The sequence below is a fragment of the Patagioenas fasciata genome, chromosome 5 (genome assembly GCF_037038585.1).
Source record: "Patagioenas fasciata isolate bPatFas1 chromosome 5, bPatFas1.hap1, whole genome shotgun sequence".
NCBI lineage: Eukaryota > Metazoa > Chordata > Aves > Columbiformes > Columbidae > Patagioenas > Patagioenas fasciata.
Genome location: NC_092524.1, coordinates 25,192,518 through 25,217,623, shown reverse-complemented (window position 1 = coordinate 25,217,623; position 25,106 = coordinate 25,192,518). Strand labels below are relative to the sequence as shown.

Sequence of the window (25,106 nt, the reverse complement as noted above, 5' to 3'; positions counted from 1 at the left end):
TTGCCCTCAAGAGGTCTGTATTTCACTGCTGCTAATGACAGGGAAAGACCTAATTTCTACCAACATACACTGTATGAAGTATGATGAAACTACTAATTACAGAAATATAGCAGTAACATACACACCTTCCCTATTACTGCTAAGCATGCACAAACATAGACATTTCCAATAGGCAAGGTTTTCATACACAAGATTAGGTGATAACATTATTGACTAACTGCTGCCTTTGAAATCACTGCTTATCTTTATGTCTTTAAGTCCTCCTGTAATCAACTATGCCTTCAGCCACTGTATTATGCAAACAAGTACATTGGGGGATGCTATAATCTTACAACTCCCCTCCCTTCTCAGATAGTGGGATGACAGCTCTGTATCATGTTTTAGTCTACTTTAGTTGTTCTTTCCTAGTGTCTTCATATTATGTCACTAGAAGATTTAATTGCTGCATTGCAGTTTTTCAATATTTGTTTCTTTCACAGGGTGAATGCTGTGGGGGGGTCCAGGCAGCTCTGTGGAGCAGTCTCCAATGGGTTAATAGGATGAGGAGGTCCAGGGGTAGTTTGGGAAATGAGGAGAAGCATCAACTCCCAAGATGGTAAACCTACCAAAAAGGTAAATCATGCTAGGATATTGCTATGCAATCAGCTTTTTGGGTTCCAGGGATATCATAGCTCCAGTGTATGGCAGAAAACTGATAGGGAATGGAAACACATAGCTTTGATGCTGAGTGTTCATACAGAGTCTTCAGAAAATCTTTCAAGAACTTCTTAGACTGCACTGAGTTTCAACTCCGTTCCCGGTGGGAAGGAGAATTTGGAGGCTATAACTTACAGGGATTTTCTTGTCTTCTTGTGGACCAGTTACAGAATACAAATCATAAGTTTACAGTAACTTTCCAAGAAAATCCTTGTGGGACTTAAAACTCATGAAAATACCAGCTTATCAGCCATATAACAATTTAGAATAGTGTTGTTTCACAGGGAGAGTTAATGGCTTTATTTTTAACTATACATAATCTTGTTTGGTTGGCTTATCTCAGTCTCACTTTCCAGGCTTAACTATTGTATTCATGGAGACTCTCTCCCCTGAAGTCTTAACTATGGACGTTTTTGTTGCTAGTATTTCAGAAGTCCAAAAGAATATGCAAGCTAAAGAGCTTGCTTGCAGCATAACTGTCATGATTTTTCCTTCATGTTAAGAGGTAGAGTTGAGCTACGAAGTGACAAAACTTTAAGTTTCTCTGCTGTCCCAAAAGCTCAGCTATGTGATGTATTTCTGAGCCCAGCTAGCTTTCAGTATGTCTATGCTATGCATACATTTATGAACAAACAGATTTTGTCCACTCATCCTAAACCAATTATTTCTCGTGGTACTTTATGAAATATCTGACAGGCTGACTTGCCACTTTCATTTATTAATGTGCCTTAATATATGTAGTGTGTAAGAATATTGACAATGGAAAACCACACTGGTGGAAATTAAAATGGGATTTTTGATGCAAAAGTTTCCATAAGGATCTGTTCCCACATCTCATGAGACATCAGAAAAGCACAAAACATCATTTAATTAAGAAAGTTTTTTTTCTTTTCTCAGGAGTATAGATGTTTTGGCTGATTGAGTACAATGTTAACCTTTCAAATGTCTCTAGGAAATACCTTTCTTTTTGATGCTGGTGGGCTCCCTCCAACTCCCTGGCATTCATTGATTAAAACCATTCAGAGAGTCTACTGCTGTAATTCACAAATTGCTTCCAGACTTCACCAAGCTTGGCAGCTGCCAGAAAACAGGCCAGTCTGTGGTCTTACAACATTACAGAGAGTTCTGTCTTTGTATAACCCGTAGCTGTGGTAGAGAGTCTAAAGCCTTCTCCTCTGGAAAGAATATAAACTACTTTATTATGTGGGAGAAGCTATAAATGCAATTGTGACAGAGAAATGTTTGATATTGGAAAGTGAGAGTAAGCATAGCTATTGCCTCCTGGATTTATACAAATGCTGATTGTTTTCAGTTTGGAATTCACTTTTCAGGACTCTCCACACAAAGTTGTTGCTTATCAATTTGGCCTAGGTTCTCCAGACTTAATTTGGTTTTCTATTATGTAAAAGAAATTAGTTAACATGGTTTTTTTGATAATGAGGGTTCAGCAGTCATTATGAAAACATTTCATCAATTGGTTTTAGGTAATTTAGTGTAAACAAAAGAAAATAATAGCTTGCTTATGGTTTTCTACCTATAAAATATGTAGGCTCTCATGGAAATTCTGTAATGTTCTAATCTGATGCTTTTGTGATAATCCTTTCTCAAAAAGGGAAAAGTATCTTTGTACAAGAGTTAGCAGGGCTCATTGAAAGAGCTTTAAATGAGATTTGAAGGGGCAAAGGGATAAAACTAGGCTTGCTCGAGATAAGTGTGGGGGTAGCACACCAACATTCGAGGGATGGTGTGCTAGTGAGGTCCTGCAGCTCACTCCATGATGTACTGAGTACACTGGAACACATTTGAAAAATCTTTATTGTAATGGGTACAGCACAAGGAAAAAATGAGATAGAAGCTTTGGTCCAGTCCCAGAGCTACAACATCATTGGCATAAACAAATCCTGGTGGGATGAATGTGCTGCTTTGACTGAAAACAACTTCTCTTGTAATGCATTTATATATGCTGGTTTGACTGAAAATGAGTTAATTTTCTTCATGCAGTTAGAAACCTTTCTTTTTCATAGTTAGCATGTTCATTATTTAGACTTAGTTTGAGAACAAGAGATAACAGCCCTGAACAGAGTTAATGTTTTTAATTGCTCTTATCTAAGAGCCAAGGACATTCTGAGTGTTTTGCCCACAGGTGTGAGGCATTGAGGAAGGGGGGCATAGATTGGGCAGACCTTGACTGACATCCAGACTGATCAATAAGAGTATCCCATCCCATTAGCATCATGCTTCATATTTAAGGAGAGTTGAGAACTTCTGGTCTCTCACTCTCTTGTGTTCTCTTTTCTTCACTCTTTTTGTGGGAGCTGTGGAAGTTCTGTTCAGGACTTTTAGTTTGACTTTTTGCCATTCTGCCATTTGCAGAAGCCTCTGGGCCTTCCTGCCTCTTTCTTTTTCTCTCTCAGGGATCAGCTGTTTGGGACCAGGTGTTGCTTCCTGTGACTGGCTGCTTGGTGCAGACGGAGTTCATGAGGAACTGCATTGACTATCTTTTATTTTATATTCTATTTTTATTTTTTATATATATATATAAACTAGTAGTGTATTAGTATTTTGTTATTTTATTAAATTGTGTTTATCTTCACCCAAGTTTCTCCCTTGCCTTTGGATTCTCTCCCCTATTTGGGGAGGACAGTGAGAGAGTGGCTATTGTGGTTATATTGCTAGCCTGGGCTGAACCATGACAGATGTGTGACTGGTGCACCATAATGGATAGTTATAGGCTCTTCAGGAGGGACAGCCAGGGCAGACAAGATGGGGAGGTGGTGCTGTTTGTGAGGGAGGGGTTGGATATTATGGATCTTACAGTTGACAGTGACATGGTTGAAAGCCTCTGGGTAAGGATGAAGGGGAAAGCAAATAAGGTGGATGTTGTTGTGGGAGTCTACTATTGACCACACAGTCAGTACAATGGTATCGATGCTTTATTAAGAATCCCATGGGATTAAGAAATGGGATATCCCATGGGATAGGGTTCTAGAAGGTAGGGGGGGTCCAAGACAGCTGGCTAATATTCAAGCATGACTTCCTCCAAGCCCAAGACCTCTGCATGAGTAAAGGGAGTAAAAGGTCAACATGGACAAGAAACAAGCTCCTGTCAAAACTCAGGTGGAAGAAGGATGTTTATGTAATGTGGAAAAATGGACAGACCACCTGGGAGGAACACAACGAAGCTGCTAGAGTATGTAGGGGTGCAGTGAGGAAGGCCAGGTTCCACTTGGAAGCAAATCTGGCCAGGCATGTAAAAGACAAGAAGAAGGCCTTCTTCAAGTACATCAGCAGCAAAAGGAAGGTTGGGGAAAATGTAGGCCTGCTGCTGAATGAGGAGAGTGCCCTGGTGACAGACGGTACTCAGAAGGCAGAGTTACTGAATGCCTTCTTCACTCTGTCTTTACTGCTAAAACTGGCCCTCAGGTATTCCAGGCCCTACAAAAGTTTAGCAAAATGAAAACTTTCCCTTGGTTGAGGAAGAACAGGTTAGAGATCATCTACACAAACTAGATATCCACAAATCCATGGACCCCGTTGGGATGCATCCATAAGTGCTGAGAGAGCTGGCAGGTGTTATTGCTAAGCTGCTCTCCATCATATTTGAGAGGTCTTCGAGAACAGGAGATGTGTCTGAGGACTGGAGGAAAGACAGCATCATTCCAGTCTTCAAAAAGAGCAAGAAGGAGGACAAAGGAAACTACAAGCTAGTCAACCTCACCTCCATCCCTGGAAAGGTGATGGAACAGCTCATTTTGGATGTCATCTCCAAGTATGTGGAGGAAAAGAAGGTTATCAGGAGTAGTCAGCATGGGTACACCAAAGGGAAATCATGTTTTACCAACCTGGTAGCCTTCTATGATAGTATGACTGGCTGGGTAGATGAGTGAAGAGCAGTGGACATTGTCTACCTTGACTTCAGCAAGGCTTTTGATACCGTCTCTCACAACCTCCTCATAGGCAAGCTCAAGAAGTGCGGCTAGATGAATGCACAGTGAGATGGATCATGAACTGGCTAGATGGCAGAGCTCAGAGGGTAGTGATAAATGGTACAAAGTCTGGCTGGAGGCCTGTAGTTAGTGGGGTTCCCCAGGGGTCAGTGTTAGGTCCAGTCCTGTTCAACCTGTTCATCAATGACCTGGGTGAAGAGACTGAGTGCATCCTCAGCAAGTTTGCTGATGATACCAAAATGGAAGGAAGGGCTGACACACCAGAATGCAGTACTGCCATTCAGCAAGACCTGGACATGTTGGAGGACTGGGCAGAGAAGAACCTAATGAAGTTTAACAAGGGCAACTGTAAGGTCCTGCATCTGGGGAGGAATAACCACAGGCACCAGTACAGGTTAAGGGTGGACCTGCTGGAAATCAGCACTACAGAGAAGGACTTGGAAGTTCTGGTTGACAACAGATTGACCATATGTCACCAATGTGCCCTTGTGGCTGAGAAGGCCCACGGTATCCAGGGGTGCATTATGAAGAGTGTGACCAGCAGGACGAGGGAGGTTCTCCTCCCCCTCTACTGTGCTGTGGAGAGGCAGCGTCTGGAGTACTGTATCCAGTTCTGGGCTCCTCATTTTAAGAAGGACAAGGAATTACTGGAGAGAGCCCAATGGCAAGCTACAAAGATGATTAGGGGCCTAGAGCACCTTTCTTATGAAGAGAGACTGAGAGAGCTGGGTCTATTCAGCCTGGAGAAGAGAAGGCTGAGAGGGGATCTCATCAATGTTTATAAATGTCTCAAAGGTGGATGTCCAGAGGATGGGACCAGACTCCTTCCATTGGTGCCCAATGATAGGATGAGGGGCAGCGTGCACAGGCTGAAGTTAAAAAGTTCCATCTGAATATGGGGAGAAACTTACTTACTTTGAGGGTGCCAGAGCACTACAACAGGCTTCCCAGAGAGGTTGTGGAGTCTCCTTCTCTGGAGACATTCAAGGCCTGCCTGGACACATTCCTGTGTGATCATCTTCTCTAGGTGTATCTGCTTTAGCAGGTGAGTTTGACTAGATAATCTCCAGAGGTCCCTTCCAACCCTAACCATTCTGTGTTTATTCTATAGGGAATTAAAGGATATCTCTAGATCAACTGGCCTTGTCCTTATGGGTGATTTTAACTTTCCAGACATCAACTGGGAATACCATGCAGTAGATACAAACAGGTCTAGGAAATTTCTGAGGCAAATCAAAGGTGATAACTGCTTGCAGGTACTGAGGAAACCAACTAGGAAAGAAGACCTCATAGAATTGTTTTTAAACAGAACGGACTCATGGGTGGGTGGTGATTGGTGACTGACTAGGTCACAGTGACCATGAAGTAGTTGAGTTTCAAATCATTGTCAATAGAAGAATAACTGCCAACAAAACTTTGACCCTGGCTGTGGGTGGAGCAGGCTTCAGGCTACTAAAGAAAACGGTTAGTAAGATCTATTGGCAATCTGTTTTCTAAGGTACTAGGGCTCACAAATTCCAGTCAGTTTTTAAGAACCATCTCTTACGAACACAGGAGCAGGCAATTCCAAACTGTGAGATATCAAGCAATCAGGGCAGAAGGCCAGCTTGGCTGTGCAGGGATCTTCTTCTAGAACTTGGGTAGAAAAGGAAAGTGTATGGAAAAGTGCAAGGGAAAATAAAAGGACAAGTGACATGGGAGGATGACAGGGATGCTGTTTGCTGCTGTAGGGAGAAAATTTGTGCAGTCAAAACTTGATTACAGTTTGAGCTGGCCAGCACTGTGAAGGACAACAAAAATATGTTCACAGCAAATGGAGAATCATAGATAACATTGGTCTGTTACTTGATAAGGTCAGTCACCTCACAAATAGGGACACAGACAAAGCAGAGACATTTAATGCCTTCTTCACATCTGTTTTTAACACTGATGATGGGTCCTGGGACCCCTGGAGCCCCATGTTTGAAGACTGTAATGGGGGGATGATAAATTCTCAGCCAACCCTGAACTTGCTGATCTAGCTGGATGTGCATGTGTCTATAAGGCCCAATGGGGTTAATTCCACAGTACTTGAAGATCTGGCCAGTGTTATCATGAGATGTCTCTCTATTATTTTTTCAACAGTCTTTGGAGTTTGGAGAGATCCCAGTTGTATGGAAGCTGGCAAATTTTGTCCCAATTTTCAAGATAGGTAGGAAGAAATACCCTGATAATAACAGGCCTGTTAGTCTCACTTCAGTGCCTGGTAAAATTATGAAGGAGATTATTCTGGGAGTTATTGAAAAACACTTGAGAAACAATGCAGTCATTGGTCATTGGTCATAGCCAACACAGGTTCATGAGGCAAAGTCCTGTTCCAGTGTTCTGTCACCATTATTGAGAATAAGTTTCTTCTCAAATTTAAGTGGAACCTCTTGTGTTCCTGTTTGAAGCCATTACCCTTTGTCCTATCATTGGTTGTCACCGAGAACAACCTGGCTCCATCCTTGTGACACTCACCCTTTATATATCTGTAAACATTAATGAGGTCACCCCTCAGTCTCCTCCAAGCTAGAGACCCAGCTCCCTCAGCCTTTCCTCATAAGGGAGATGCTCCACTTCCTTAATCGTCTTTGTTGCCCTGCGCTGGACTCTCTCCAGCAGTTCCCTGTCCTTCTTGAACTGAGGAGCATCATAAGAAGGACATCAAAGTATTAGAGTGTATCCCGAGGGCAACCAAGATGGTGTAAAGTATGAAGGACAAGATTTATGAGGAGTGGCTGAGGTCACTTGGTTTGTTCAGCTTGGAGAAGAGAAGGCTGAGGGGCGACCTCATTGCAGTCTACAAAACCTCAAGAGGGGCAGTGTAGAGGGAGGTGCTGATCTCTCTTTGGTGACCAGCAACAGGATATGAGGAAATGGAATGAATCTGCATCAGGGGCAGTTCACTGGACATTATGGAAACTTTCTTCGCCAAGAGGGTGGCTGGTCACTGGATCAGACTTGCCAGGTCATGGCACTAGGTCTATCAGAATTCAAGAAGCATCTGGACAACGCTCTTAGTCATATGATTTACTTTTAGGTAATCTGGTGAAGAGCAGGGATTTGGACTCAGTGATCGACATGGGTCCCTTCCAGCTTGATATATTCTATGATTCTATAAATCTGAAGTCAATGCCATAGATAATGGTTTGGATTCCAGGCTTTACACTGGGAAAATAAGTTACTCTTCAGGGCAAATATGGAAAGAAACTGAAATTAGATTAGATTACATTGTGATATCTTCATCTGCAACATACTAAATAAAGTTTGAACTTTTCCATCCCTACAGTTAATGAAAAAACAGAAGCTTAATGGATTGATGTTTCAGTCTCTGATTCACTGCTTAAATTGTGTTCCATGTGAACTATTTTTGGAAATGCTGTTTTGATGGAAGGAGGAGGAAGATAAGAACACTGTTTAATATAAATAGAAATTTGGAGGGTAAAAGGTAATTTATATTTTCAGTAAGAGGCTTTCATCTTCATTGGAGTCTAATGAGATTGATCTGATATCAGTACTAAGTATGTATTCTTGAATTCTGGCCAGGTTCTGCTTCTGGTGCAAACAACAAATGTTTCACATTGTTCCAGCAAATGGAGCTCTTTCTGTGCATTTCTTTGGCTGTTTAGTTTATACATGGCTGCATTTTGCTGTTCTGAGTGATACTTTTTTTTTTTTTGTCTAAGAAGAATTGTTCTGCATTTTATATTTGTGGCCATCACTGTACCCCTTCAAGGGTATTTACACTAAAGTCATAGTAGTCAATGCTGGGTTTGGTTTTGTTTTATCTTTTCTAACAGCTAAGAACAGTTGTGTTCCGTGATTTATGGAAAAGTTCATAACTTTCAAATGAAGTGAAGGATATACAGCTTCAGAATGAACTATGTTCTTAAAAATAGTGAAAATCTCCATTTGAGAATAAGGCATGTCCCAGAATATGTAACGGAACAGAAAAAATGAGATACTCAAACCAGAAGTTTTTTTTTCTCCTAATAACAATTCACATAGCTATGTTTAGAACAAAGCTTGTATTTTGAGTGGCTGTAGATACTGATCTGTGTGTACACAACTAGCTCAACACAGCTGGTGATTGGTAAGGCTACAGTCACAATGGACATGTATGCAAGACTGTGTAGGCAGTGCCCACTGCTAGCAGGCAAAGCAAATGCTCAGATAAGTAACTTTTTGTATCTATACGTGGAATCTGGGAGGCTTCTCTTCAGTTGTCTTTTTTTTTTTTTTTTTTTTTTTCCCCACCAAGAGACCTCTAGGGTTTTCTCTTAGAACAAACCCTTAGTAACACTTAAGAGACAAATGGAAACAGTATAACTTAGCAGTAATTCCTTCAATCCTTCACAAAGACTACAGACTGTGACATGACAAGAATAGATCCCTGCATCTCTGAAATTATCTGCAAAATCAAATATGAAAGAGATGAGTTACTGGGTAGCCTTCTCTTGAATTACTCGATGCCATGTACATTGCTCTCTCCACATCTGATAACACTGTATATAATAAATTTTGTGTGTAGTGTTTTTTTTTTGTTGTTTGTTTGTTTATTTGTTTGTTTTTGAGAAGTGATGTATTCTTTTTGTTTAAACTTCCTGTGTGAAATTCCCCCTTTGTTCAAAACTGGTAGAAAAGTTAGCCCCTGCAGAGTGTCAGGATGACAATGATTCAGTGTCTCAATTTACTTCTTTATTTTTTTTTCTTCTTTCTAAGATTGGTTTTTGTTCATCTACCACTTTTTCTTTCTCTATTTCTCCATTATTATTTAATTCTTTACTAATGATGTTCCTCTTCCTGACTTGCTATTTCATTACTTAAATTCTATTATGATAGGTGGCAAAAAACCAGTCATCTGATACTGAAGGAGAACAGTCTGAGGTAGTCACTCTTTGTAAGACTGAATGTTAAGGCACCTTCCTCTGAATGTTCTGGTTCTTGTGCTTTTGCAGAATGCTGTCCTGCACTTACCTTAGTGGAAATTTTGCTTTGACTAGAGCAGAATAAAACTGGTCGTACAAAAGTTTATCTGAATACCAAATAATAAAATTTCTTTCCTAAATTCCCTTGACATCTTGAGGAATTGCAAAGGATTAGCTGTTGATTTGGCACCATATATTTGATAGGTATCAAAAATTCAACTCCAAACTGCTTTAAACCTTTTCTGACAAAAGAAACCGTGTTATAAGAGAATAAAGGGGAGGGAAAAAATTTACTCTCAGATGTATCAAGCAGATACTTTTTATTGATGTGACATTTGTACCTGTCTAGAAAATGAGGTCTCTGTGAGTTGTTAATATACCGGAGATCAGATACACAGCACCCAATACGGGATAATATTTATGGTGAAGATACTGAAATCTGCAACAAGAACTGAAGATTGCTAAATAAACAGCTTGAATTACACAATATGATTATTAAAAAAGCGAAGTGAAAACAACTCCCATACACAAAATGTTTGACTGCAGCTAGAACTCCCCAGGGCATTTAAACTCGTATCAACATAGGTGGAGATCACAGAATCACAGAATGTTAGGGATTGGAAGGGACCTCAAAAGATCATCTAGTCCAGTCCCCCTGCTGGAGCAGGAACATCTAGATCAGATTGCAGAGCAATGTGTTCAGGTGGGTTTTGAATGTCTCCAGAGAAGGAGACTCCACAACCTCCCTGGGCACCTTGTTCCAATGTTCTATCACCTTCAACGTGAAGAAGTTTCTTCTCATATTTAAGTGGAACCTTCTATGTTCCAGTTTGCACCCATTGCCCCTTATCACTGGTTGTTACTGAGAAAAGCCTGGCTCCATCCTCCTGACACTCGCCATTTACATATTTATAAACATTAATGAGATCACCCCTCAGTCTCTTCAAGCTAGAGAGACCTAGCTCCCTGAGTCTTTCCTCATAAGGGAGACACTCCACTCCCTTAATCATCTTGTGGCTCTGTGCTGGAGTCTTTCCAACAGTTCCCTGTCCTTCTTGAACTGAGGGGCCCAGAACTGGACACAATATTCTAGATGCAGTCACACCAGGGCAGAGTAGAGGGGAAGGAGAAGCTCTCTTGACCTACTAACCACCCCCGCTTCTAAAACACCCCAGGATGCAATTGACCTTCTTGACCACAGGGGCAGAGTGCTGGCTCGTGGTCATCCTGCTGCCCATCAGGACCACCTGGTCCCTTTCTCCTGCACTGATTCCCCAATGGCTCATTCCCCTACTTGATGGAAGTTATTCTTGTGGAGCCTAATGAAGTTTGGGGAAGGGGTGAAATTCCTGACTATATGGTCTTTGAACAAGAGCACTCTGAAAGAAATTTCCTTGAGGGATGTGAATGAAATATAGTTGTAAGCATAGTTTAGAATAATATTTTACAGGGCTTTGTTATTTCTTTCTTCTTTTTTTTCTTTCTTTTTTTTTTTTTGTTTCTTTTTCTTACAATGCTCTGTTTGCTTGTACTTTGTAAAACCTTAAACTCAAGTTTTGCTATATATAGCTTTCTTTTTATTTTTAAACCTGTTTTGTGTTTAGTAGTAAGATGCATCACAGTGAAACAGCAGGGCTTTCTACATTTCTAGAGGTAAAATGTCAGAAGAATACGTATGTAGGTAGTGCAAAAGAAGCTGCACCTTGAGACACATGCTGAGAGTGCTTCCTACTGCTGTTTGTTAAACATCAGTATGGAGACTGCAGCTGCCAAATAGCAGCATTTGGGAAGGAATTCCCTCTGGTAGAACTGTCCTCTATTCTTCCTGCTTAGAAGCAGATGGCAGAGAGGCAGCCCACATCACCAGGCAGACCTGGATATGCTGTGACTCTTTTGTCTGAAGATTACTTTAATCCAGTAAGTCACTGCTCATTTCAGCAATATAGATATTTGAACTGACTTAAAGTAAAATAAAAATTAGTTTGGAGGTAATCCCTGAGTTTTTTTCTTGAAAGCTAGTGAGCAGTACAAACAAAGCTGATTTTATACAACATAAAACAGTAGCTAACATAGGTGAACTAAAGCTAAACTGCTAATATATTTCTAGTATACTAAAGAATTATTTTATGTTCAGCAGATAGACTATTATACATTGTCATAATATTATTTCCAATAGTATTCTAGCATTGTTATATTATGGCAGTGTCTATGATAGTTTATGAAAAGTGCTATATGAGCATAGAATAAAAGAGAACACCGCATCCTTCAGATGCTACAATGAGGGAAGCAATATCTTTATTCAGTCTTCTTGATTTATAGCTATGATTGATTGATTGATTGATTGATTGATTGATTTTTACTAGGCCGATTCCAAGAGCATTTGACCACTTCACAGCCATAACTCCTTTAGATGCATAATGTAACAGGAGATGCCTCTCTGAACACAGTGAGCCTCTGATCAATGCATACAGTACATCATAACAAAAATGTCAGCACACTGGCTAATATATTAAACAACCAACAAGCACAGAAGTGCTCACCTTCTCTGAATATTGCACTCAGATATGGGTTCCTTTAGAAAAGCTTCATGTCTAAAGCAGTAGATACTGAAAGTGAGTAGGTCATTTGTTTCTCTCTCTTTAAAAAGAAGCTGAGGCACAGAGATGAATTGCTAAGAAAGTTAGGAATTATAACCTCTTTCCTACTGTTTTTGATCTGGAAATCCGAGTCTTCTTCCTGAGCAAATACACCACCTAGTCTGTTCAAATTCATTGTCACATATCTTTATAGCACTTTGATGATCCAAGATACTACAGCTGAAAATCATCCTAACATGTCTAGACAGAGAAAAGCTGCTTTAGTTGTGGGAGTTAAATATAGAGAGGTAGTGATGGTCCTTTCTTTACTCCTGTACACTTTCTTAAATACGAAGTAGCCCTTTTTATAGCAAGGGGTTAATAGTTAATGAATATTGTCCAGTTGCATAGCTAACCCTATTTAATTTTACTAAGAATACTAAGGTTTTGGCACTGCAGTCTGTATGTTTTGGGCTGTAAGCAACAGAACTTCCTATTTCTGGGTTCTTCTAAGTATATATTAAGCATTGCATCTAGTTGCTGAGTTCCACAATAATGGGTAATACTGGCAATTATCCATTAGTGACAGATTTGAAAACCACCATAATCCATTCCTTTACTGCATCTAAAAGTTGAATTATAAAATTACCAGCATGAAGTGTTCTTTCAGTAGAAGTCTGATACTGAGTTGGTGGTTGTTTACAAATGGAGTTTCAAGAAGTAAAAAGTGTCATAGCCTAAAAATTAAAAAAAAAAAAAAAAAGAGGTTTGCACACCAAGTTGGATTCATCTGTGTTAGCAATAACAAATTCAAGCCACATATTAAAGTTAGACATCCTGCATGGTTGCAGAGTAAAATCAAGGCTTATTCACTTACTTAAATTAAAATTCTAATTAATGTGATTAGCAGTAAAAAAGGTATAAAGTGTATGCTGGGTTTAGGACACCATTGTTGTACTTGCCATACTTTGCTATGTCAGAATTAGGTGATCAGGCAGTACTAGCTAAAGAAGATCTTCTTGAATATTAATTCAAGATCAAATGATAGCTTGCACCTTTCCTTAGCTCCACGTTTGGGAAGATTTTCTTCTTCACTATTCTGTTCTATAATATTCCCAGGCTTTTTTTTCTCTTCTAGTGGTTCTGTTTCAGACAGAATGCTACCAGAAATGTTTTTCTATTGACCTTTCCAGTGGCCCAGTTAACAAGCTGATAAGATTCAAATAACAGCTGAAGATTGCTTAAAAAATCTGAATAAAACACGCATGCAGCCATTTATAATAGTGGTTTTTTGTTTGTTTGTTTGTTTGTTTTATTTCTCTTTGATTAAAAGCACAATATGAGTAATGTTTTAGAAGGTGAAAAGTGAAATCTGATTTTCAGGGGATATAATCTGATGTGTGGGAAATTAAAACCTAACCTTATAATTGGGACTGCTTTGCTTAAATTTAGTGGCGTGCATTTTCAGTTCCTGTTTACTGAACATGCCACTCAAATTCCTTCCTTTATGGATGTGCTGAAAGAGGAATATTAGGTGTTACTTACTTGCCAAAGTTTCAGATTTTCTAGAGCCATGTGGGAACAAAGAAATTCCTGTAGGAGAATCTAATGCGGAATTTGGTGAGAATTTCAGAATTACAACTGTAAGCTATGCTGTTGGCAGAATGTAAAAGCAGGATGTCTTTATTCCATCATCCTTAGAAATGAATTCCTGAAAAAAAAAGACATAACTTTCTAGACTCTCACAAGTTATCACATTATTCATTCCTTTATTTTCAACTTAGACACACAAAAAATGTCGACACAAGTAGCTACAATCCAGGAACATTTAAAATATAAATTAGAGATCACTGAAATTTATATCTATATATAGATATAGATATAAATTTATATCTATATATAGATATAGATATAAACATCTTCATAACAAAGGATATAGCCTCAATTTTTAGTCTTAGGAGCAGATTTTAGTGTTTTCCAGTCAAGTTTTACTCCTGATTTCTGGAGCAAACATAGAGCAAACAAGAGAAATTAGAAAAAAATAAACATTTTCTGAAAACAATCCACTTTTTAAAATATAGCCTGATCTGAAACCTCTTAATTCTTATGGAAATGTGCTCTCTGACTTCTGAGAGGGATGTTGGAGGTTTGCCTTAGTAATAGGTTGCCTGTCCATGCAGCTACATGAAGATATATATACTTGAATTTTTGTTTCTTTTGTTTTCATACTAGCTTGGACAAAAACTTCTGTAGTGTTGATTAAATTGTCTGTATGTATTTTGATGATTTGCACATTACTACAGATAAAAAATAAACTTCAGAAGTATTTGAAACAACTGAAATGAAGGAGAGGAAGGATTGACTTAAAATGCAGAAGACCTGTTTGTTTGCTATAATAGTTAAGGCTTATTTGGTAAAAAAGTGTTAAATAACTTCACTTCAAAAGGAGGTTACAGAGCCATTGACATATGGTGCGCAGAATCATGCCTATAACACAGTCATACCAAGAATGCCACAGCTATCTCTAGTGTCCTGCAGATGAAAAGGACAAACTTAGTCTCATTATTATACATTATGTTCTTCACTTGAAGAGGTTGTTTATTCCCTAGTCATACCTATGAATTTAGTGCGTGTAAGAAATTACATTGAACAGGATATTTAGACAACTGTGTTGACCCTTATACTTTTCTATACGTACCTATATTGATTACAATGAGTATTAAAATGAAACTAGATTTGTGAGAGCTGTAAAACTTAAAAATGGTAAATTAATTTGGAATGTCTTATCTTTATTATTTTATTCATATTTTAATCATATTTTAATGCCCCATAACAATTCTAATAAAAGTGTGCATGCACAATCCATTAACACCTCTACTTCTTACTTTCTTAGTTTTCTTAGACAAACCTCACTGAAATGGAAATTTACGATACTCCTTCATGGTCTTCTTTTCCCCTCTTCAAAATGGATGTAGTTCATATGTAAAGATTGGTATGGTAGAAATTTCATTTTATTTCCAGTAAAATGTGGGAGGGATTGAATGGTTATACTGTATACATCTACACAAATACTACGATGCTATCTTCAAGTGCATAATTGTGTTTTAGTCATTCCTTCCCTTATATTCACCTTCCATTGAGACCTTGCCTCATTCATTGCACAGGGTGACTTCAAAAAAAGGAACTGCAGACAAAGAAAGTCTGGAATGGTTTCTGATGCTTGTCTGTGCTACTGAAAGAATTGTCTTTTTTAGACTAACATGTTTTAGGTGTAATATATCTATGATTTTTTTTTTTCCTGTTATTATTAGGAAGTTTAAACTCTCTCAGAGAGTACTCAGAACTCCCATAAAAACAGCTGGAGATCTGTACACAGAGGGAAAGCAGACTATCAAGTTTTGCTCAGCAGTGCATCTGAGAAAGGAGGGTGTTTCCCTAGATTTTTTTTTTTTTCTCTTACATTAGGTAGTATAAAGAGAAGGTATGGTAAGGACTAAATATTCCAGATGCCCTGACTTGTAGTCATTCACATATTTTATACTCCTTCAGTTTCTCTTCCAAAGAAACAGGTATGCATTTATAATATGACTTTTGATTTGTTTTGGTTTAACTTGGTGGTTTTTACATATAGTTAAAAGGAGGATTGATTAACTTACTATTTTTTTCCTCCCTCAACTCTGAAGAGATATTTTTGATATCCTTTGATGTAGTCTTACCTTCCTCGCTCTACATTTAATCAATGTGTGTTCGCTTGGTCTTGTAGTTCTGTCCTTGCAAGCTTCGATAGCCTCATCATATTTGGTTCTGCTAAAGACCTCATGGAAAACACTGAAAAACATACTACTTGAAAATAATTCTGTCAATGTCTCATTGATTTAATTTGCATCAAATCATTATTTTTTTTTTCTCTTGCTGCTGACTCACCCTGTCCTTTTCTACTCCATACACATAGAGTGGTTTCCTGACACCCTCTGTCATTCTGTCCTCCAGATTGGTGGTCTAGTTAGTAATTAGTCCTTGTCTTTGTGTCCCCTAATTCTATTTCCACTCTGTCCTGAGGCAGTGAATGATTAGGTTATTGTTCTGAAGTTTATTTTGTTCCTGTTGTTGGCCCCAACAACTCTTTATGGGGTTGCATGATGAAACAGAGAGATTACTCATCTATTTTTAAAATATTCTGCTTTTATGGGGAGGCTTGCTATTAACTTGAGAGTTATAACCTGGTTCCACAGAGGTCTATGCAGTGAGTGGAATTATACCAGAACAAACAAATGCATGTTCAGGGGATGGAAACATGTGACTGGGGACACAAGAGGCAGGAGATTCCCAAGAAAGACACAGTTGCCAGGAGAAATGGCTGAGGAACAATGGTCTATTTTCCTTGTCATCGCTCCCCAGATCTTTTACTTCAATGATTATATTTAGCTCACTTTCTGAAAGTTAAAGGCCCTTTCAGCTCCTCTGTTTTTGAGTGGTCTCTGCCAGTCAGTATTAACTAGTTCCTCCAGGACAAGAGAGTGAAAAACAACTGTGCTTATTGACTTCCTCATTTTGAAGGAGCTGAACTGTTTCCAGCAATTAAAGATAATTTAAAGTTTTCTGGGAAGTGTAAAAACTGGAGTAAGTAATAATAGTCTCTCTTAATTCCCAGCCCTGCGGGGACTGAGCTGTTGCTCACTGACAACTCTCTTTTTTTAACCTTTTTATGACCTCCAAGAGATTTATGACCCACAGTTAGAGAAAACAGTACTAATCCAGTGCCCTTCCTAGTCTCAGATGCCACCATTCTGTGAAAAAAAAAAAAAAGTCATATACTCTTCCATTATTACTCTTCTCTCTCTTTTGGAACACCATCTTCATGGGAGAAATAAAGCATGTAGTATTTTTATTACTAGGCGATTTATGGCAGGAATGTGAAGCCATGCTTATGCATGTTAAGCAGTTGAAGTTAACTAGACACAAGAAAACAGTAGATGGAAACTCAGGCTGTAAGATCTGAATGGAGAGAACCTCAGAGCCAAAGTTTGACAAGATGTGACATAAAAATGGCACCTCCTTACCTAATATAATATTTGCTCTTAATTGGTCTTTGCAGTCTGTTTTACTGACAGAGAAACGTGTTTTATAAAATTATGCCAAACCAGTGTTGTATAGGAGGAGCCAGCTCCTGTTCTACTTTAAGCATTATGACTTGTCAGGGATTTTATTTTTGGTGGGGATGATATAAGATGCAGAAAGTAACTTGTTGGGCTGGCTTTCCAATGTAGAATTTGTGATCCTGTTACTTACAAAGCATGGGTATCCTTCCCCATCAGTGGACAAACAAGACTGCAGTTTCTCCTCTTAATTTTTTTTTTCACCTCAGAGGTGCTTGAGGACTGGAGGAAAGCAAATGTTACTCCAGTCTTCTAAAAAGGCAAGAAGGAGGACCTGGGTCACTATAGACAGGTCAGCCTCACCTCCATCCCTGGGAAACTGATGGAACAACTTATCCTTGGTGCCATCTCAAGGCATATCAGGGATAAGAGGGTCATTAGAGGCAGTCAACATGGCTTCACCAAAGGGAAGTTGTGCTTGACCAACCTCATTGACTTTTATGAAGACATAACAAGATGGACAGATGATGGCAGAGCAGTGGATATGGTCTACCTTGACTTGAGTAAGGCATTTGACACAGTCCCCCACAGCATCCTCACAGGTAAATTGAGGGAGTGCGGTCTGGATGATCAGGTAGTGAGGTGGACTGCGAACTGGCTGAAGGAAAGAAGCCAGAGAGTTGTGGTCAATGGGGCGGAGTCTAGTTGGAGGCCTGTATCTAGTGGAGTGCCTCAAGGGTCAGTACTGGGACCTATATTATTCAATATATTCAACAATTATTTGGATGAGGGAATAGAGTGTACTATGAGCAAGTTTGCTGATGACACCAAGCTGGGAGGAGTGGCTGACACGCCAGAAGGCTGTGCCGCCAATCCAGCGGGACCTGGACAGGCTGGAGAGTTAGGCAGGAAAAATGTAATGAAATATAACAAGGGCAAGTGTAAAGTCTTACATCTGGGTAGGAACAACCCCAGGTTCCTGTATAAGTTGGGAAATTGCCTATGAGAGAGCAGTGTAGGAGAAAGGGACCTGGGGGTCCTGGTGGACAGCAGGATGACCATGAGCCAGCACTGTGCCCTTGGGGCCAGGAAGGCAAATAGCATCCTGGGGTGTATTAGAAGGGGGGTGGTTAATAGGTCGCGAGAGGTTCTCCTTCCCCTCTACTCTGCCCTGGTATGACTGTATCTAGAATATTCTGTCCAGTTCTGGGCCCCTCAGTTCAAGAAGGACAGGGAACTGCTGGAGAGAGTCCAGCGTAGGGCAAAAAAGATGGTGAAGGGAGTGGAGCATTTCCCTTATGAGGAAAGGCTGAGGGAGCTGGGTCTCTTTAGCTTGGAGAAGAGGAGACTGAGGAGTGACCTCATTAATGTTTACAGATATATAAAGGGTGAATGTCACGAGGATGGAGCCAGGCTCTTCTCGGTGACAACCAATGATAGGACAAGGGTTAATGGGTACAAACTGGAACACAAAAGGTTCCACTTAAATTTGAGAAGAATCTTCTCAGTGAGGGTGACAGAGCACTGGAACAGGCTGCCCAGGGAGGTTGTGGAGTCTCCTATTCTGGAGTCATTCAAGACCTGCCTGGACGCATTCCTGTGTAACCTCATCTAGGTGTTCCTACTCTGGCAGGGGGATTGGACTAGATGATCTTTTGAGGTCCCTTCCAATCTCTAACATTCTGTGCTTCTTTTAATATTGATCCCTTGCTAATCTACCTCAGTGTGATTGCAACACACCAGAAATGACCACTAGATTCAGTGCTGTACTTTTTGTTCCTACTACAATACCTCTGCTGCTGTAGAGGCTTTTTGCCTTTTTTGTCTTTGTCCCTTAGTGGTGCCACTCTTTTGGCTGTTTAATAGTTACTTTGGTATTGAACTCCACAGGGGAACATATCCCCGAACATTTCTCTAACCTCATGCAGAGAAATCCGAGAGCTCTTCTCCCTGTGTTCCCAGCAGGAGCTTCCTGCTTGCTTTTTATGTTTCAGCTACTACACACAAATACTTAGGTTTGACTCCTTTGGTAAAAGCTAACCTAATGAGCTATCACAGACAGCAGCTAATGATAGTGCAGCCTCATCCTCTTTCCTATATAATTTTTCTTATCTGCTTGTGAAGTCTTTCTGCACTGTGTGATTAATTTTGCTAATCTCAGATTTTTAAATTAATCCTTAACTATTACATTTTACTATTACACTGAGTATTTGAGATCTGCATGGCCTTGTGCTGTACTTACATTTTTATGTCAGTGTACTTAAATATGGCGCTGTAACTTATTAGTTTATGAAAGACCACTGCAAATCTACTTACACACAAGTTATTCTGTAACATATTATTGTCCTGGGGAACAACTGTCTTGTTTCCTGAGACATCACATATTTGGGGAACCCAAAAACATATTGGGTCAAACCCACTGAGGGATATAGACCTAAAATACATGCTTAAATTCTTTCTCAGCATCTCTCTGGAGCTGCTGCCAAACTTGCTTCATCACAAATGTTCTTGCTGATATTGCTCATCACAGTAAATTATTCCCATCAGAAATTCTAAGCTGTTTCCAGTACTGCAAGAGATCCGTCAATATCAGAGTGTGGCCTCAGTATGATGAAATAAAATGAGGTATATTCACTGACTTTTTTCAAGTTTGTAGCAATGTAAAATTTGATACTTACGTGTTATGACTATGACGTGATACAAGCTGTTAAGTGACTGTTTCAGTCATGTAGTGTTTGTCTTCAACTTTCTAGAGAATAGAAGGGATTTTTCTTCTGTTTTACTACCTGATTTCTGTCATTTTGTTCAGTTACATAATATGTTTAAATAACAAATTAATTTGACAATTAATTTCTGCTATTACAATCCATATGATATGGAAGGTGTTCAGATACAACTTTGAGGGAACAGAGGAAAACCCCAAGAAAATCAGACAGAAACAGGAAACCTTAGCCCAAAGGCAACTCCTGTAAGACATTGTATAACACCACTCCAACACATCTCTCATCTTTGGACAATTCATGTGCTGTTCCATTATATAGCTAATTTTTATGAACCCAAGAGCATTCACAGAAGTTTTTTTGTACCACTTCAAGTAATAAGAACATCTGATACCATGACAGTCTAAGTAATCTTATGTTTATTTTCAAGTTATAAGGCTTTTGAGTAATCAGTGCTATCTAAAATTCAGACCTCTAGTTTACTGCTGCCTTCCATAACTTCTTGTGTCTGAAGGCTTAGATATTTGGCATAATGTATATATAAGAAACCAGGAACGTAGTGTTCTGGGTGGCTTAATGGCAGACTGCTTTAATATACATCTTCATAAAGCATAGGGTTCTGAAAAGGAACTATGGAGATGGTGACCAGTTATGTGGACAGTAGTTCAGAGAAGCAAGTGATCAATGGTGAATATCCAGAATTGGGGAAGACTGCAAGTATAAGAAAACAAGATACATGTCTATACTGTTTCTTAAAGAGCTCTGAGAAAATCTAGGTTTAGACATTTGGAATTTTAAAATTTTAACTGCTTGCTTAAATGATCTATGCAGTGTGGGTGATTCAATTATATTGCTGCAAGCATAGCTACAGCAAAAATATGTGCTGTAGATAAGTATTTAAAATTACAGTAGGGCATACAAGAAACCTGACAAGTTGTGAAAATTTGATCTGTATCACATCTTGCACGATATTCTAAGAAGTATGGTAAAAGGAAACAGGACTAATCCTAATGAAACATGACCTCTCCACTGTGCCAAACTACTATAAACTGAATCTGACTGGCTGCTGCACTGCTGACATTTTCTAATCCAATTTAATGGATTCCAGCACTTACCCAGCCAGCTGTTGAAACCTCCCATTGATTGCAACCTATGTCATCTTTCCATCTGCCTGTTTTGCATTTGAATTATCATCTCCTCCTCATTTTGCCTCTTCTGATCAGGTAGGTATCTAGCAAATGTCTACTATCAAAATAATCCCAATATTGCATGTAATTTCCTGTAATGATTCTATGCCACCTCCAGTTCACATTAGACTCTTGTCCCAGTTAATAACTAAATCACACTTCACGTATAAAACTTATTATTTACTCTCCATTTTTTTCCAAAATACTTCTGCTCAGTGATCCTCACTGAATTTTGATTCTTTACTGCACTTTCTTTAAAATCTGTGATGGTCAAAATCCCTTCTCTATGTACAAAACATGCATTTTTCCTTGGTATATTCCTCAGAAAAGAAAGTTTCAGTCTCAGCTCCTACTTCTTAAGAGAAATGAGATACCCAAGTTTTAATTTACCACTGTTTTATATTACACTCTCCTGGATATATCACTTGATACAGAATCACAGAATCACAGAATTGACTGAGTTGGAAAAGATGTCAGAGATCATCAAGTTCAACCCTTGGTCCAACTCCATTCCATTTACTAGATCATGGCACTAAGTGCCATGTCCAGTCTCAGTTTAAAAACCTCCAGGGACGGTGAGTCCACCACCTCCCTGGGCAGACCATTCCAATGCCTGATCACTCTCTCCATAAATAATTTCTTTCTAATATCCAGCCTAAATTTCCCGTGGCAGAGTTTAAGCACATGCCCCCTTGTCCTATTGCTAACTGCCTGGGAGAAGAGACCAATTCCCACCTGGCTATAACTTCCCTTCAGATAGTTATAGAGAGTGATGAGGTCACCTCTAAGCCTCCTCTTCTCCAGACTAAACAACCCCAGCTCCCTCAGCCTCTCCCCATAGGTCTTGTGTTCAAGTCCCTTCACCAATCTTGTTGCTCTTCTCTGGACCCGCTCCAGCACTTCAATATCTTTCCTGAACTGAAGGGCCCAGAACTGAACACAATACTCCAGGTGTGGCCCCACCAATACAGAGTACAGAGGAAGGATCACTTCCCTTGTCCCGCTGACCACGCTATTTTGGATACAGGACAGGATACCATTGACCTTCTTGGCCACCTGGGCACACTGTTGGCTCACATTGAGCTTCCTGTCAATTAGTACCCTCAGGTCCCATTCTGCCTGACTGCTCTCCAGCCACTCTGTGCCCAGCCTGGAGGGCTGCAGGGGGTTGTTGTGGCCAAAGTGCAGGATCCAGCATTTGGCCTTGAAATGAATAGTGTGACATTTAATTTACTGGATTATTGTAATCTATTAATGAATCCTTTGAAAAATCCTTTGAAGTTCTCATTTGTAAGGTGCTTTATAAATATGTAATATTCATAGCAATACATTTTTTTTGAGTTTCAGTCTAATATGATCCAGATTTAGGACTTCTGTTTTGTTTTATTCTCCTCACAAATAGTACTTAATTTTGCGGGTCATAAATAAGTTATTTCATATCTCAGTTCTACCTCTAAGTATTTATTATTTCTTGTGTATACCTGTATCAAAGAGAATTTTCAAAATTAATTATTCATATTCTATATGAACCACAGGGGTCTCTAATTAAAAAGTAAGCCTCTTGAAAAATACAGATTATTTTCCTTTCAGCCTTATCTGCTCTTTAGAAGCATGCAGTGAAAATATGCTGTTTACAGGTGAGGCATACTTCCTGGAATGAGAGTCTTAAATGAGCCGAAACATGTGGAAGGTTATTTATTAATACTGTTTGGTACCATGAAATATTTCAAAGAGGGTATCAAAATCCCAACTTACTTTTTGACCTTAGCTTCATGCTTTTCGGTAGGAAAAAAAAGTCTTATAACATAAGTGCTCTATTTTTTGCCATTGTCTCTGAAACACAACTAAATCTAGGGAAACCATGTAACAGTGCAGAATACAAAATTGTGACAGACACTACTGAAGAACATTTAAATCCAATTGTAGTTGTAGTGTTAGATTTCCAACAGGTTCCTGAACGCAAAGGTATCATTCCTATTACTTAAATGTCATGAGGGAAGAACTATCCATTTCAATTTCCTTTCTATTATAAAATCTACTCCAGTTTTGTATGTAACAAAAATCTAACCTCACAATGTAACTAAATATCATGTATAAATAAAAGCATGATTGTATTAAGTGCTTGTAAGATCAGGACCCAGGAATGGTGTGCACCTCCTGTTTTACAGCAAAATACTCAATTTTAGTTATATCTCATTTATATTTTTAGCCTGCCTTGATTTCAAATTATTCCATTAGAATGATCACAAGAATGAAGAAGGACAATTTAACAGCTGAAGTGGCTTTTCAGAAAATTGTACAAGTTATTGGCATCATTCACAATTTGAGTGGCACCATTGTATCTAATGTATTGTAAGATGACTAACTTTATTACAGCTGAAATATTAGCTGTAGGAGGGGCAACCAACTGGGGCTATAGTTCTCTACAAAATTGTTGCTTAATCATTTCTATTTATCAGTGAAGAAAGGAAGTTATTTGAATTTAAGGAATAAAATGGGGAAAATATTAATAGATTGTCAAAGAAGAAGGCTTGTAACACTATAGTAAGATTTACTCTGCACATTTTTCATTCTCCTTTACAAATAATGGGAACACAGCATTTGCAAACTTTAATTAAATCCTTGCTACTCCACTGACAGTCAATATTTTTAACCTTACTGTAATGAAAAGCTCTGTAGTAGTATATCGTTTATAGAATTAGAAACTCTCTCCTTAACTTGAAAATGAAAAAAAAATAAAAAATGAACACAGCCTTTTTTCCATATTTATACTGAACTTATAGTAGTATCTCGAGTATTCAGGTGTTTACTTATCCAATAATCTAAATCACTGAGATAAGTTTATATCATGATCAAAAGAATTATTAAATCATGAAGTCTAAAATTTAAGAAAAATTTTGTAAAATATGAGAAACAATTTTCAAATCTAACTTTTTATCCTTTCGTTATAAAGTTTGCACTCACAAATGGCTACTTGCAGGTGTAATGCAGGTTTATAGCAGGAATATAATTGTTTTTCACATGATAGTTTCTCTTGTTGTTGTTACCTTTGTTGTTGAAAGAATATGTGATATTACAGTTTAGAACATTTTTCTCAGTTTCCTGTAATTAGGGAAGCAAAAAATGAAAGAATAATAAGAGATTGATTTTGTTTTATCTAAGATCTGTTGAGGTTCTGATTTCTCAAAGGACTGATACAACAACATCTGAAATGGGCGCCAAGGGCTGAACCTATACATAGACATCTGTTTTGAATATTCTGGCCCTAGTTAATTCTGTGAAGGTGCATAGGGATTGAGAGACACTAGATTTACTGTAGCCTGAATCTTGATCTGTTACATTTCTTTCTTCTAATACCTCTACATTAAACACAACTACTGTGGAAAGGAATTTTTAAATGCAAAATTGCTGGTGAAGAGATAATATATATTTAAAAAAAACCAGAGAGTGTGAGGAAATGTCATGCAAACAGTAGTTTAATTCCTAAGCCTTTTTGCTCTTTTTTTGTTATTCTCTATAGTTTAATATTAATAGAGTCAGTGCCACTTAAGCAAAGTCATTTGTGTCATCTCACTAACCTACATGGAATTAAATAAGAATGAACTTCAGCTCTTTAAGTGAGCAGGAGATAAAAATGCAGCATGGCACAGAAATGATTGAATTTGTGAACAGTGTTTGTGCAATTCTTGCTAATTTACAAGGGCGACTCAGTGGCTGGGATTCCTTGGGGGCCGTACACTTGGCCACTGAAACTGAGTCAATGTTTAAATGGTTTTACTTTTATAGTGGTTTAGAAAAATTGTAAGTAAATAGATGTTTTCATGATTAATATAGTCACTGCAAATCATGCAAGGATAATTTGCTTTTTGAAAGGGCAGAAAACAGGGTTCTCATTTCGCTGGGTATCTTGTACTGTGTTAGAACTATGATTGCTG

The 25,106-nt window shown here is 38.7% G+C and overlaps 1 protein-coding gene across 10 annotated transcripts in view; it reads left to right on the top strand.

Annotated features, from left to right (window-relative positions):
• Positions 1-25,106, top strand: part of LRRC4C (leucine rich repeat containing 4C) — a 572,608-nt gene that overhangs the window by 505,129 nt on the left and 42,373 nt on the right. For 2 of the 10 annotated variants that reach the window (XR_011739325.1, XR_011739330.1), the window contains one exon: positions 21,093-21,197. The exons of the other annotated variants lie outside the window; for them this stretch is intronic. The gene's annotated coding sequence lies outside the window, so the exon portion shown is untranslated. Of the gene's footprint in view, positions 1-21,092; positions 21,198-25,106 lie in introns of those variants that run through there. 10 annotated transcript variants of the gene reach the window in all.